Source organism: Primulina eburnea, chromosome 14, assembly GCF_022965805.1.
Source record: "Primulina eburnea isolate SZY01 chromosome 14, ASM2296580v1, whole genome shotgun sequence".
Taxonomy (NCBI): Eukaryota; Viridiplantae; Streptophyta; class Magnoliopsida; order Lamiales; family Gesneriaceae; genus Primulina; species Primulina eburnea.
Genome location: NC_133114.1, coordinates 14,208,800 through 14,222,065, shown reverse-complemented (window position 1 = coordinate 14,222,065; position 13,266 = coordinate 14,208,800). Strand labels below are relative to the sequence as shown.

Below are 13,266 nucleotides of genomic sequence, written 5' to 3'. Positions count from 1 at the left end.
TTCATCGACGACATCTTGATCTATTCCAAGACCAGGGAGCTTCATGCCGAGCATCTCAGAGTTGTTCTCCGATTGTTGAGAGAGAAGAGGTTGTTTGCCAAGTTGAAGAAGTGTGAATTTTGGTTGGATCGGATTTCTTTTCTAGGCCATGTTGTTTCGAAAGATGGCATAGCTGTTGATCCAGTGAAGATAGAGGCAGTTCAGAAGTGGCCTATTCCTACTACTGTTTCAGAGGTACGCAGTTTTCTTGGTCTGGCGGGTTATTATCGTCGCTTTATTTCAGATTTCTCCAAGATTGCCTTGCCATTGACCAATTTGACGAGGAAGACTGTGAATTTCAAGTGGTCCATTGATTGCCAAAGTTCATTCCAAGAGTTGATGGATAGATTGACGACAGCTCCTGTTCTTTCATTGCCATGTGGTTCAGAGGATTTCGTTGTGTATACCGATGCGTCGAAGAAAGGCCTTGGTGCAGTGCTGATGCAGCGAGGTAAGGTTATCGCCTATGCTTCTCGCCAGTTGAAAGATTATGAGAAGAATTATCCGACGCACGATTTGGAGCTGGCAGCTGTGGTTTCCGCCCTGAAGATTTGGAGACATTATTTGTATGGCGAAAAGTGTGAAATTTTCACAGACCACAAGAGTTTGAAGTATTTGTTCTCTCAGAAAGAACTCAATATGCGACAGAGGCGGTGGTTAGAGCTTGTCAAAGACTATGATGTGACGATCAGTTACCACCCAGGGAAGGCGAATGTTGTGGCAGACGATTTGAGCCGTAAGTCGAGTTCTTCTTTGAGTTCTTTGATTCAGAGACCGCTGTTGTTGGACTTGCAGAGAGAGGAGATTTCTTTGGTAGTTCCGGGGACCATTGCTCACTTTTCAGTTGGTTATTCGGGCTACATTGACGGACAGGATCCGTAGAGAGCAGACTGATGATGTTCAGTTGTCAGAGTTGAGAGCTAGAGCTGAGGAGAGAGGTAACTCAGAGTTTGCGTTGATTGGTGATGGTTTGGTGACTTTCAGAGGCCGTATTTGTGTTCCCGTTGGTGATGATATTCGGCGATACGTCTTGACAGAGGCTCATACCGCCCCATATTTGATACATCCAGGCAGCACCAAGATGTATCAGGATCTTCGTCGACTTTACTGGTGGCCAGGTATGAAGAAATATATTGCCGTATTTATCTCTCAGTGCCTAACTTGTCAGCAGGTGAAGATTGAGCACCAGAGACCTGCTGGGACATTGCTATCTTTGCCTATTCCTCAGTGGAAGTGGGAGCATATTACGATGGATTTCGTGACTGGTCTTCCCAAGACGCAGAAAAGTTTCAATTCCATTTGGGTTATTGTTGATCGATTGACCAAGTCAGCGCACTTTCTTCCAGTCAAGACGACGTACTCCATGAATCAATATGCCGAGGATTACATAGCAGAGATTGTTAGACTTCACGGTGTCCCTGTGTCGATTGTGTATGATCGTGACCCTAGATTTACCTCAGAGTTTTGGAAGAGTTTGAACAGAGCTATGAGTTCGCGGTTAGGTTTCAGTACAGCTTATCACCCTCAGAGCGACGGTCAGTCAGAGAGAGTCATTCAGATTCTAGAGGATATGCTCAGAGCTTGTAATATTGATTATTCTGGTAGCTGGGATTCCAAATTGCCTCTTGTGGAGTTCACGTACAACAATAGCTACCAAGCGACGATTGGGATGGCACCGTATGAAGCACTTTATGGTAGGAAGTGTAGATCTCCCTTGTTTTGGGATGAGGTTTGTGAGAGGAAGATGTTGGGACCAGAGTTGGTCCAACAGACAGCCGATGTTGTTGCTGTTATCCGTGAGAGGATGAAGACTGCTCAGTCGAGACAGAAGAGCTATGCGGATGTTCGTCGCAGACCGTTGCAGTTTGAGGTTGGCGACCATGTGTTCTTGAAGATTGCACCTCTCAAGGGTGTGATGCGATTTGGCAGGAAGGGTAAGTTGAGTCTGAGATTTATTGGCCCCTTTGAGATTTTGGACAGAGTTGGTGATCGAGCCTACAGGTTAGCCCTACCGCCGGATCTTGACAGAGTCCACAATGTTTTTCACGTATCGATGCTCAGGAAGAATATTGCGAATCCTTCCCATGTTCTTCGCCACGAGCCATTGGACTTGACGCCGAATTTGACGTACCAAGAGATTCCGGTTCAGATTCTGGATCGCAAAGTTAAAGTTTTGAGGAACAAAGAGATCGGCATCGTTAAAGTTCTTTGGAGGAACCATTTGATCGAAGAGGCTACGTGGGAACCAGAGGATGAGATGAGAGAGAAGTATCCTGAGTTGTTCGTGCAGTGACGTCAATTTCGAGGACGAAATTCCTTTAAGGAGGGGAGATTGTAATAGCCGAGCCCGGTGTACGGTACGGTTTAAGTTTTCGTATGTTATAGATTTATTGATTAAGTTTGAGTTTAGTTGTGATGATTAGAGTTGTGATTATGGGCCATAGTATTGTTGGTTATTATTGTCTTGAGGTATAGTTGTTGTTGGTTGTTCGTTTCAGCGTTTCGGATCGATTTTGGTTGCATTGTTTTGTCTCTTGGCCGTGACCAGAGTGCACCCGCGCTCATAGTAGGAGTGCCCCCGCGGTGTACTGTTCATAATTTTGTTTTTGGAGGGCCGTGGCATCACCGCACCCGCGGTGGTGTTGAGACCGCACCCGCGGTAGAGACCGCACCCGCGTTGTGTGCAGCGCCGCACCCGCGGTCGTAGTGTTTCAGAATTTGGTGGTTTTGCCGTGAGCATGGCGCACCCGCGGTGCTTGTTTGAGCGCACCCGCGGTCATGCATTATTGAGGTATGGGCGAGATATTTAGTACCTTTTTGGATGAGTTGACTTTATTTTCACCTTTCCTTTCCTCTCAATCTCGTTTTTCTCTCTAGAACCAAGGGTTTTCCTCCATTTCTTTCATTTTCTATCTTCAATCCAAGCTTCTAGTTGGATTTTCGAGTAGAGATTGAAGTTCTCCTTGGTGCTAGGAAGCTAAGGTAAGCTTTTGGTTGTGTTATCTCTTGGTTTTGGAGAAGAGATGTTATGGGTTTGATGTATTTGTTGGTTTAATGGATTATTTGACTTGGATTCTTGGATATTGAGTTGATGTTGGTGTTATTTATGGATTATTGTTGTAGGTGGTGTACCAAGAGTTAGATTCAAGGTGTTATTGTGGTTTGTAAGTGGAATTTCATCCCTTGTGCTCACATGATAGTCTATGTATTGTGTTTCAAAGGTTTTATTGTGTTATTCCCTTCATTGGCTTCATAACTATGTATTGATTCAATTGTATATATATATTGGAGACATTGTATGTCTCAATTGTATTAAAAGGGAATACAAAGAGTATAGACTTCAAAGTGATTGATTAAATGCCAAGAGAGAGTTTCAAATGTTTTATTGGATTGATAGATACATAGTCAGAGATTGCATGCAATTAGTTGATCAACGACCATAGGCTTATATCCCTCGGAGTTATCGGATTTATATCGATTGGGATACGAGCACCATAGACAGAGTTACTATTGATATCAATCCAACCAGAGTAAAGAGAAATACCATCTCATTGTTATTGCTATTGCTATGATATTCATGTTTCAGAGTTGATGGTATTTAATGATTTCAAAGCTATGTTTTATAGAGTATGATATGTTCATTGTTATGTAAGAGTTCCACTTGCTGAGTTTAATACTCATTTCAGTTATTTTCATATGATGCAGATAAGAGCGACGGGTCCAGGACGTTGACTGTGGATTGGGGTCATATGCATACGAAGATTGGAAGGAAGTAATTTGTTTTGCAAACAATATTTTGTACATGATCATTAAAATGATGTTTTGTATTTTGATGTTTCATTTAGTTGATCATGTTGATACTTTTGATGATATTTCGAAATGTATTTTGAAACTCCTTCCATTTGTAAGAAAATTTTAAATTCCGCTGTATTTTAATTGTAACGGCTCAAGGTGTCACAAGAAGGCAATGATTAATTTGGATTAAATCAACTGAGAAATGAATTTGTTGGGAATTAGCAGTTCACCTACCACTTGTGTTTAAATAATCACACTCGACTTTTACTCGTGCATTCGACGGAATTCCCTAGACTAATTAATATACTCTGTCGAGCTATATTAATATTAATCATAAACATGCAGTACTCAAGTGTCCTCAATTATTTAACAGTTCAAGATTGCATTACATTCTATGGAATCCACTAGCTTTCATCCGGGTGAACTATCACTATCGACACGTACCCAATTCCGTATATCTACTAAAATTGTAAATCCGTGATTTATACTATTTGATCCTATTGTTAATTGTTCTATCGAAATCATTAACAACATGAAATAATCAAAGGAAGTTAGCTAGGCTTCGATTGAAACAAGAAAGAACAATAGCATAAACAAATCACTAATAAAAACTGTCGAGAAATAATGTTAAACACCGAGTACGGGTAGGATCCCCTCAAATCCCAACAAATCTAGAGTTTAGCTACTGAAATTCATGATAAAAACCAACAATCAATGTAAGAAATAAAATACTGAATAATGAAAATACTAAAGATGACGATGGATGACGGCCACGACGCGTGGAAATCTCGAGGTCTTCGAAATCTCCTTCTTCTAGCCTCCCCTCCAAGAAAAGTGATGAAAAAAATATGAAAAAGTCTGCCAAAAGGAGGCTGATCTCGTGTATTAGGTTTAGGTGTCGGGTAGAGTCCATCAAAAGTTGGAAACAAATCTTCCTGAATCTCGCTTCTCGCTAGGGCGGTATATTTTGACCGCCCTAGCGAGAGGTCCTCGCATAAACTTCCTCGAGCATGTCCCTGATTTCGCTGGCGCGGTCACTTTTGACCGCCCTAGCGAATCCTCTTCAATATTTTGACAAATTTGCTCCCACTTTTTGGTTCAATTCCTACAAAATAACCACAAAATACACGAGATCAATCACATGCTAAATAATGCTAAAAAATGCAGAATTAAACTAAAACAAACTATGATGATGCATGAATGCGACTCGAAACCAACACTAAAAACACGTAAAAACGAGTCCTATCAAGCCCCTCATACTAACCTTTTGCTCGCCCTCGAGCAAAATAGCTTAAAGCACGAGATTCTAAACAAACACAACAAACACAAAATACTCAAACAAGAAATAACCAACCTAAGCAAATGTCAATGGTGAGTTAACAACTTTTATGCTCATGCCTCAGTGAACTTTCCCACATATAAATCATAATCAAGTCAGATCACAAACGAATACTCATTCTCATTTACACATAAATCTTGACACTAATTTGAACGTGTGTGTGTGTCATGATGGGTCTAGTCATTTGTACTTCAAATAGATCAATCATCAAATCATGCGAGTCACTCAATTAACACTTCAATACAAGTCTCACTAGCATGCACCCCCGTGTCCATTTATCACTAACCATAAATTGAAGTTTATTCAATTCTTAAGTGCGGATAAGGGTGTCGAAAAGAAGGAAAATAAGCTCAAGTGGCTAAAAGTTGGGAGTACACCGATCATTTTCATTGTACAATCGTCAAGACTTTTCGTCTGACTTTCCTCGTCTCCTTACATCTCCAACTTTTAGCCTAGGAATAGAATTTCATTCCTTTTTTTTTCGGCTCCCCCTCACCTTACATCTCCTTTTTTTTTTTTTAGATGCACAATTTTCACACATGTACTCCCTAGGCTAAGAATATATAACTTTGGATTACAGCTGGTTAGGGGTATGATATTTTAATTCAGTGCATTGAAAAGGGAGTAAATGTAAAGTTCAAGGCAAATCAAATGTTCTCATTCAAGGTCCCAATTAGTGACTTAATTTCACGGGTTTACATGCTAAATCAACTCATAAATGATGCCTTTCAAGTTAACCACACACAACTTTCAAATTTCACCATTATTCCTACAAAATTCTAGTCCCCACACATATGTGCTCAAAAAGTTCAAACTTAGTACCAAAATTCATGCTTTAACAATCAAGATTACCATTCATGAAGTGACCCAATCAATACTTTTGTATACTATCAATTCAGCATCATCATTGGCTCATAAACTATGTCTTCTTACCATAAACGACACCAAACAAAAGAAATACAACGAAATTAAAACCAATTAACTAAGCAAACATAAAAATCTACCCCCCTCATACTAGAGTTGTGCAATGCCCTCATTGCACAGAACGAAACAAACATTAAAAACATAAAAAACTCATGAATGTAAATGCAAAGACAGAATATGCAAAATAAAAAGAAAGGGGAAACAGTAAACTCCCCTGATCAGAAATCATCCTCCTCCTCATTCTCTGGCGGTGGAACTCCCTCTTCAGCTGCTGGGGGCATAGGATAATTGTACTGAAAATGGAAGGGTGGCGGGTATGCGGTTGTAGGTGGCCGTCCGGAAGTGTCGATGCCCAAATGAGTCGAGATCCCCTGCACCAAGTATTCGATGTTCTGAATGTGTGCCTGATTAACGACCTGGTACTGAGTCTGATAAGTGGCCCAAGTGCCCAATTCGTCGACGCGATCTCGCATGGCACGACGGCGTGGCTGCGGAGGTGGTGGTGCATCTCCTAAGGCCGGAGGTGGTTGAGCTGCTCTCCCATAATCGAAAAATACCTCCTCGGGCAGCTCAGCCTGTCTTTTCTCCCTCTTGGATTTATAAAGAGCCTCATCAATGGCTCTCATTGGCGGTAACCACTCATAATTATCTGCGAATAATCACCCCCGCTCGGGCACACAGCTCAGTCACTATCGTCGGAAGTAAAAAGCCAAATTGCTGCTATTAATACACATGTTAAGCTGTCTGAAAATGAGCTTGCCCACATCAATCACCATCCCAGTACAGATGGCATAAAGAACAACCGCTCGCTCACGCTGCACATCACTCGTATGGCCGACCGGCATCAATCTCTTAGAAAAGAATGCATACCACAATGCCTCCTCCACTTTCAAAAATTTTTCAAGAAAGATCGTATAAGTCCTCGGTTGTTTCCACGTGGTGCCCGGATAACAGAGTGTGCGAATGATCAATCATAATCCGGTTAAGCACCCACGCCTAAAACACCGAATCGTCCACCGACGGTAAGCCCAACATTTCATTGATCGTCTTGGGATCATACGAGACTAGATGTCCCCTCACAAATGCCTTATACTCATTCCCCTCCGGAGCATTGGCATAAAATTCACGCACAACCAGAACCACTGCTGCATTCGGTTGTGCTACAAAGATATTCCACCCTCGTCTTGCTATTTGGGACTCCGAAAACTGATCGATAATAAACGAACTAAATCCACACTCAGGGATTGGTTTCCTATGTAGTCTAGCATGTTCAAATCTCTCCCTAGCTTTTTCATTCACAAACATAGATGGAGTGGATCGAGAACTAGAAGCACCATGAGTTACCTTAGATCTTTTGGGTGCCATGTCGAGACTGGAGTGCACAAAGTATCAAAACGCCGGAAAATTTTTGAGGGTCGCCGGAGATGCTCACCGGAATCTGTGGAAGATGACCGGAGTTGCTTGAAAGACCACCGGAGAAGAAAATATTGTAGCCTAAATGCTTCCTGGTGGAGTGTGTAGGCCAAGATTGAGTCTTTGCCCTGAAAAATCACCAAATAATAAGTCTTGAGCACAAAAGATGGAAGGAGGCGTCGGAAAAGAGGCGGCGGTGGCCGGAAATCGCTTGGGTTCGCCGGAGAGTTGAGTTCTTGACCGAAAAAATCGCGTCTTGATACTCGGTGAAGGTGAGGGTGCACGATTGTACCTGAAATTTGGTGAGAAGAGATGAATTGAGTGAGAATGAGAGAGTGGGGGCGAAAAATTCGGAAAGGGGGGCGAGGGTTTCGAGTGGGGAGAGGAGAAAAAAGTTTAGCAGATTTTAAGTCTGCGCGATCCGCCCGGGCGGCTATAAGTTTCCGCCCGGGCGGATATTCCTCGAATTTTTTTTTGAAAAGGGCGCGCCCAAGCGGATGTAAGTTTCCGCCCGGGCAGATGGTCCTCGAAATTTTTTTTTTTTTTTGAAAAGGGCGCGCCCGGGCGGATTTAAATTTCCGCCCGGGCGGATGCTTCACGGCTGTGCACACCAAAATACTTTTTTTTTTTCTTTTTTTTAAAAACTAAACAAGAGCAAGAGAAAATAAACAAATCGACACGAAAGAAAAATTAAATCAAATGCAAGAGAAGGAGAAGAAAAGTAGTTCTCAATTTATACTCGAGAGCTTGACGGTCGGTCCGTCTCAGTTCGGCATGTCTTGGAACCGAGTGATTCCAAGTTGTGGCTCGATTGTGCCACCCATGTAGTGCTTAAGGCGCTGGGCATTGACCGTAAATGTCACATCCTTCCCATCTTTCAACTCTACCGCTCCCGATGAGTATACTTTCGAAATCACGAATGGACCGGACCATCGTGACTTCAGTTTTCTGGGAAATAGTCGCAACCGGGAGTTGTAGAGCAGGACGTTTTCACCTTCTTTGAATTCTCTTTCGATGATCCGCCTATCATGAGCCTTCTTCGTCTTTTCTTTGTATGACAGTGCTAGATCATAGGCCAGATTCCGGAATGCCTCCAGCTGATCTAGTTGAAGCAAACGTCGTTCACCTGCATCAATAAAGTTAAAGTTTAGTGCTTTTGTTTCCCAATATGCCCGATGCTCTAACTCTACAGGTAGATGACATGCTTTACCAAACAAAAGCCTATACAGTGTAGTGCCTATAGGTGTTTTAAAAGCAGTCCTATATGCCCACAGAGCATCGTCTAAGCTCACCGACCAATCTTTCCTAACAGACACTTACCACTTTCTCCAAAATTCGCTTTATCTCTCGGTTCGACACTTCCACTTGACCACTCGTCTAGGGGTGATAGGGGGTAGATATCTTATGTGTGACACCATATTTGCTCAAAAGTTTTTCAAATAGTTTGTTGCAAAAATGCGTGCACCATCACTAATGATTGCTCGTGGTGTTCCAAATCGGTTAAAAATGTTTTTCTTTAAAAATTTTAGGACCACTTGAGCATCATTAGTGGCATATGCTTCCGCCTCTACCCACTTAGACACATAATCCACCGCAACCAAGATGTATTTTTTCGTGAAAGAACTAGGAAACGGTCCCATAAAGTCTATCCCCCACACATCAAAAACCTCACACTCAACGATATTATTTAAAGGCATTTCGTGACGGTTAGAGATGTTACCTGTCCGCTGGCATTTATCACAATGTAGCACATAAGAACGAGCATCTTTAAAGAGAGTTGGCCTATAAAAGCCACATTCAAGTACCTTGGATGCCGTCCTTATTGGTCCGAAATGACCACCTACCTCACGGTCATGGCAATGGTTGAGAATTTGATCAAACTCTTCCTCCGCAACACATCAGTCTTATCATGGAATCTGCACAAATTTCAAACAAAAAACGGTTCCTCCCAAAAATAGTATTTCACGTCAGAAAAGAATTTCTTTCGTTGGTGAAACGATAGGTTTGGTGGAGGTGTGCATGTGACAAGAAAGTTAGCGAAATTTGCATACCATGGACAATGTTTCCTCTCAAGCAATTGTTCATCAGGAAATCAGTCATCTATATCATCGTCACTGCCCTTAATTCTAACATGCTCAAGCCTAGACAGATGATCAGCAACTACATTTTCCACACCCTTTTTATCTCGAATCTCGAGATCAAATTCTTGCAATAACAAAATCCACCTAATTAACCTAGGTTTTGCATCTTTCTTAGCAAGCAAGTATTTTAGGGCAGAATGATCTGTATACACAGTTACTTTAGACAGAACAAGGTATGAATGAAATTTGTCGAAAGCAAATACTATAGCAAGTAATTCCTTTTCAGTAGTAGCGTAATTCAATTGAGCATCATTTAAAGTCTTACTTGCATAGTATATGGTATGAAATACCTTGTTCTTCCTTTGACCCAGCACCGCACCAACAGCTGTATCACTAGCATCGCACATCACCTCAAACGGTAACTCCCAATCAGGGACAGTCAGAACAGGTGCTGTAACCAAGCTTTCCTTCAGTATCTCGAATGCATGCAGACAAGTAGAATCAAAATTAAATTCAACATCATTCATCAACAAAGAGGATAAAGGTTTAGCAATTTTAGAAAAATCTTTAATAAAACGCCTATAAAACCAGCATGCCCTAGGAAACTTCTAACTCCTTTTATTGATGAAGGTGGTGGTAGGTTTTTGATTACTTCCACCTTGGCCTTGTCGACCTCAATTCCATTCTCTGATACCTTGTGTCCTAACACAATCCCCTCTTGAAACATAAAATGACACTTCTCCCAATTTAACACCAAATTTCTCTCTTCACATCTAATTAACACCAAGTTCAAATTCTCTAAACATTCATTAAATGAGGGGCCAAAAATAGAGAAATCATCCATAAAAATTTCAAGCAAATTTTCAATCATGTCATGAAAGATAGCGGTCATGCATCTTTGAAATGTTGCAGGTGCATTGCATAAACCAAAGGGCATACGCCTAAACGGAAAAGTACCATAAGGGCAAGTGAAAGTAGTTTTCTGTTGGTCCTCAGGTGCAATTGTGATTTGATTGTATCCCGAATATCCATCTAAAAAGCAATAAAATTCATGACCTGCTAATCGTTCAATCATTTGATCGATAAATGGCAAGGGAAAGTGATCTTTACGGGTTGCATAATTCAATTTCCTATAATCTATGCACACACGCCAACCCGTAACAGTTCTAGTGGGAATCAACTCATTTTTTTCATTAGTAATAACAGTAATCCTACCCTTTTTAGGCACACATTGTACAGGACTTACCCACGCACTATCAGAGATAGATAGATAATACCTGCATCCAGAAGTTTAATTGTTTCAGCTTTTACTACCTCTTGCATCTTTGGATCGAGTCTCCTTTGTGGTTGTGCTAGAGGTGAGAATTTATCTTCCATCAGAATTTTGTGCATGCAGATCGAAGGACTTATCCCTTTTATGTCCGAAACCTTCCAAGCGAATGCTCCTTTATGCTCCTTGAGGACTCCCAAGAGCTTACTCTCCATATCATCTGTCAAAGAAGAGGAAATAATAACAGGCAATTTATTATTTTCTCCTAAATATACGTACTTGAGATGTGGAGGTAGTGGTTTGAGCTCCACAGTAGGTGGCTCCTCTAGGCTTGACTTTTGAGGCATTAAATCTTTTCTGTCTCCCAATTCCTCTAGTCTAAGCCTCACTTGCTTTCTCCAAGGTGGAATGGCAATCAAGTGAGCTACCATCTCCATCTTTTCCTCGTCTAGCTCGTCCTCCTGCTTTTCAGTAGTGAGAGTGGCCTCCAATGTTTCTTTCAATCCATCCTGCATAAAATCACAAACGAGAGAATCTAAGACATCGATACGAAAACAACTATCATTATGCATTGTGTGCTTGAGAGTATTGAAGACATCAAAAATTATTTCTTCTTCTCCAACTCTCAGTCTCAATTTCCCCTCTTCAACATCAATCAGTGCTTTCCCTGTAGCCAGAAACGGTCTCCCTAGGATTAAAGGCATCTCTAAATCTTCCTCCATGTCAAGTACCACAAAATCTGCAGGAAAAATAAACTTATCCACTTTCACCAAAACATCTTCGATAATCCCACGTGGATACTTGACAGATCTGTCAGCCAGCTGCAACGACATCCTAGTTGGCTTTGGTTCACCTAATCCCAGTCTCCAAAACACAGAAAAAGGCATCAGATTAATACTCGCACCAAGATCACATAGAGCTTTATGAAAATTAATGTCACCAATAATGCAAGGTATAGAGAAACTCCCTGGATCTTTTTGCTTAGGAGGCATCTTGTTTTGAACTAAAGCGGAGCAATTTTCAGTCAAATTCACCGTCATATGACCTTCTAGCTTCCGCTTATTTGATAAGATATCTTTCAAGAATTTTGCATAACTTGGCATATTCAATAAAGCATAAGCAAAAGGAATGTTAATATGCAATTTTTTAAATATCTCAAGAAATTTACCAAATTGTGCATCTAATTTAGCTTTCTTCATTGCTGCAGGAAAAGGTGGAGGGATAAAATTTTATTCTGTGCAATAGGTGTAGATGTAGAGTTAGAAGACTTACCTCCTCGATTTTCCACCTCATCCTCACCGTGCTTGGTCTTTTCCTCATTAGACTCGAGTGCTTTTCCACTACGCAATTTCACAGCCTTCACATGTTTTCTTGGGTTAATTTCCGTGTTGCTTGGCAAAGCTCCTTGCTCCCTATTAGCAATCAACTTAGCCAATTGTCCAATTTGATTCTCTAACCCCTTTATGGATGCATCTTGGTTCTGAAATCTCGTCTCTGTTGCAGAAATAAATTTAGTCATCATTTGCTCTAAGTTGGACTTCTCCTCCCGAGGCGGTTCTGGCTTGAATCCTTGGTGCATCCCATATGGTGGACCTCTTTGTTGGCGATTTTGGTTGTTTTGACCTACCCATGAAAAGTTTGGGTGATTCCTCCATCCCGGATTATATGTGTTCGAATAAGGGCCATTTCTAGGACGGTTCTGGAATCCCACTTTGTTTTACCGGTGCTCCCTCAGGCACATAGAATGGATTGCCATCTTGGCAATCCTGCACGTCATGCTCACCCCCACACTTATCACAGAAAATTTCTTGCAGACGTATAGCCGACCCACTCATGCTCATCCCATCAATCTTTTTATTCAAAGCCTCTAACTGTGCTGAAACCGCCGACAAATCATTAACTTGATTAACTCCAGCACCTCGTCTCTGCCTATCAGACTGAGGATGATAGCTACTAGCAGCCATCTCCTCCAATAACTCATATCCTTCCTCAGCCGTTTTTCTCAGCAAGTTACCACAGACAGCAGCATCTATCATAGTACGGTTAGGAGTAAGCAGACCGTAGTAGAAAGTTTGAACAACTAATCCAAGCGGCAGCTCATGGTGTGGACATCTCCTCAACAAGTCCTTGTAGCGCTCCCATGCTTCGTAAAGTAACTCTTGCTCAAATTGAGTAAAACTAGTAATGTCGGCTCTAAGCTTCATAGTCTTCGACGGAGGAAAGTACTTGATCAGGAATGCCTTTGCCATATCCTCCCATGTAGTAATAGACCCTACAGGCAAACAGTTTAACCATGACTTAGCTTTATCTCTCAGTGACAATGGAAATAAACGCAAACGAACAGCATCATCAGACACGCCATTAAACTTAAAAGTATCACAAATTTCAAGAAAGTCAGCTATATG

At 41.5% G+C, this 13,266-nt stretch overlaps 1 non-coding gene across 1 annotated transcript; it reads left to right on the top strand.

Annotated features, from left to right (window-relative positions):
• Nucleotides 1–12,955: 12,955 nt before the first annotated feature.
• LOC140813378 (small nucleolar RNA R71) lies at nt 12,956–13,062 on the top strand. Its single transcript, XR_012113913.1, has one exon. It is a non-coding gene; the product is annotated as a small nucleolar RNA R71 (small nucleolar RNA).
• Nucleotides 13,063–13,266: the final 204 nt, after the last annotated feature.